Here is a 2,835-nt window from a genome sequence, read left to right as displayed (position 1 = left end):
TTGCTACCAAACCTCGTAGGTCTTCCAGAGTAAGATCCGCACCAGAGTGGTACGATAATCCTGTTCTGGAATTCATGTTACTAGACCATGATGAACCTACGAACTATGAGGAAGCGATGATGAGCCCAGATTCCGCAAAATGGCTTGAGGCCATAAAATCTGAGATGGGATCCATGTATGATAACAAAGTATGGACTTTGGTTGACTTGCTCGATGATCAGCAAGCCAAGTTAAATAAAATGGATCTTCAAGAGGAAGACAGACGCTGATAGTAGTGTTACTATCTACAAAGCTCGACTTGTTGCGAAAGGTTTTTGACAAGTTCAAGGGGTTGACTACGATGAGACTTTCTCACCCGTAGCGATGCTTAAGTCTGTTCGAATCATGTTAGCAATTGCCGCATTTTATGATTATGAAATTTGGCAAATGGATGTCAAAACTGCATTCTTGAATGGATTTCTGGAAGAAGAGTTGTATATGATGCAACCAGAAGGTTTTGTCGATCCAAAGGATGCTAACAAAATGTGCAAGCTCCAGCGATCCATCAATGGATTGGTGCAAGCATCTCGGAGTTGGAATATACTCTTTGATGAGTTGATCAAAGCATATGGTTTTATATAGGCTTTTGGAAAGGCCTGTATTTACAAGAAAGTGAGTGGGAGCACTACAACCTTTCTGATAAGTATATGTGAATGACATATTGTTGATCGGAAATGATGTAGAATTTTCTGGAAAGCATAAAGGAGTGTTTGAAAGGAATTTTTCAAAGAAAGACCTCGGTGAAGCTGCTTACACATTGAGCATCAAGATCTATTGAGATAGATCAAGACGCTTGATAAGATTTTCAATTAGTACATACCTTGACAAGATTTTGAAGTAGTTCAAAATGGAATAGTCAAAGAAAGAGTTCTTGCCTGTGATGCAAAGGTATGAAGTTGAGTAAGACCCAAAATGCGACCATGGCAGAAAATAGAAAGAGAATGAAAAGTCATCCCCTATGCCTCAGTCATAGGTTCTATAAAGTATGATATGTTGTGTACCAGGCCTATTGTATACCTTGCTCTGAGTTTGGCAAAGGAATACAATTTTGATCTAATAGTAGATCACTGGACAGCGGTCAAGAATATCCTTAGTGAGGACTAAGGAGATGTTTCTCGATTATGGAGGTGATAAAAGAGTTCGTCGTAAAAGTTACATCAGTGCAAACTTTTACACTGATCCAAATGACTCTAAGTCTAAATCTGGATACATATTGAAAGTGGGAGCAATTAGCTAAAGTAGCTCCGTGCAAACCATAGAAGACATAGAATATTTGCAAAATACATACGGCTCTGTTTTTGACAGACCCGTTGACTAAACTTCTCTCACGAGCAAAACATGATCATACCTTAGTACTCTTTGGGTGTTAATCACACAACAATGTGAACTAGATTATTAACTCTAGTAAACCCTTGGTGTTGATCACATGACGATGTGAACTATGGGTATTAATCACATACAGATGTGAATATTGGTGTTAAATCACATGGTGATGTGAACTAGATTATTGACTCTAGTGCAAGTGGGAGACTGAAGGAAATATGCCCTAGAGGCAATAATAAAGTTATTATTTATTTCCTTATTTCATGATAAATGTTTATTATTCATGCTAGAATTGTATTAACCGGAAACATGATACATGTGTGAATACATAGACAAACTAAGTGTCACTAGTATGCCTCTACTTGACTAGCTCGTTTATCAAAGATGGTTATGTTTCCTAGCCATGGACAAAAGAGTTGTCATTAGATTAACGGGATCACACCATTGGGAGAATGATGTGACTGACTTGACCCATTCCGTTAGCTTAGCACACGATCGTTTAGTATGTTGTTGTTGCTTTCTTCATGACTTATACATGTTCATATGACTATGAGATTATGCAACTCCCGTTTACCGGAGGAACACTTTGTGTGCTACCAAACGTCACAACGTAACTGGGTGATTATAGAGGTGCTCTACAGGTGTCTCTGAAGGTACATGTTGGGTTGGCGTATTTCAAGATTAGGATTTGTCACTCCGATTGTTGGAGAGGTATCTCTGGGCCCTCTCGGTAATGCACATCACTATAAGCCTTGCAAGAAATGTGACTAATGAGTTAGTTGCGAGATGATGTATTACGGAACGAGTAAAGAGACTTGCCGGTAACGAGATTGAGATAGGTATTGAGATACCGACGATCGAATCTCGGGCAAGTAACATACCAATGACAAAGGGAACAACGTATGTTGTTATGCGGTCTGACCGATAAAGATCTTCGTAGAATATGTGGGAGCCAATATGAGCATCCAGGTTCCGTTATTGGTTATTGACCAGAGACGTGTCTCGGTCATGTCTACATAGTTCTCGAACCCGTAGGGTCCGCACGCTTAACGTTATGATGATAGTTATATTATGAATTTATATGTTTTGATGTACTGAAGGTTGTTCGGAGTCCTGGATATGATCACGAACATGACGAGGAGTCTCGAAATGGTCGAGACATGAAGATTGATATATTGGAAGCCTATGTTTGGATATCGGAAGTGTTCCGGGTGAAATCGGGATTTTACTAGAGTAGCGGGAGGTTACCGGAACCCCCCGGGAGGTTAATGGGCCTTAGTGGGCCTTTACGGAGAAGAGGAGAGGCGGCCAGGGCTGGGCCGCGCGCCCCTCCCCCCTAGTCCGAATAGGACAAGGAGAGGGGGGCGGCGCCCCCCCCCCCTTCCTTCCTCTCTCCCTCCTCTTTCCCCCCTCCCAAGTCCTAATCCAACTAGGAAAGTGGGGAAGTCCTACTCCCGGTGGGAGTAGGACTCC

Source organism: Triticum dicoccoides, chromosome 7B, assembly GCF_002162155.2.
Source record: "Triticum dicoccoides isolate Atlit2015 ecotype Zavitan chromosome 7B, WEW_v2.0, whole genome shotgun sequence".
NCBI classification, from domain to species: Eukaryota; Viridiplantae; Streptophyta; class Magnoliopsida; order Poales; family Poaceae; genus Triticum; species Triticum dicoccoides.
This window is presented reverse-complemented; position numbering follows the sequence as displayed.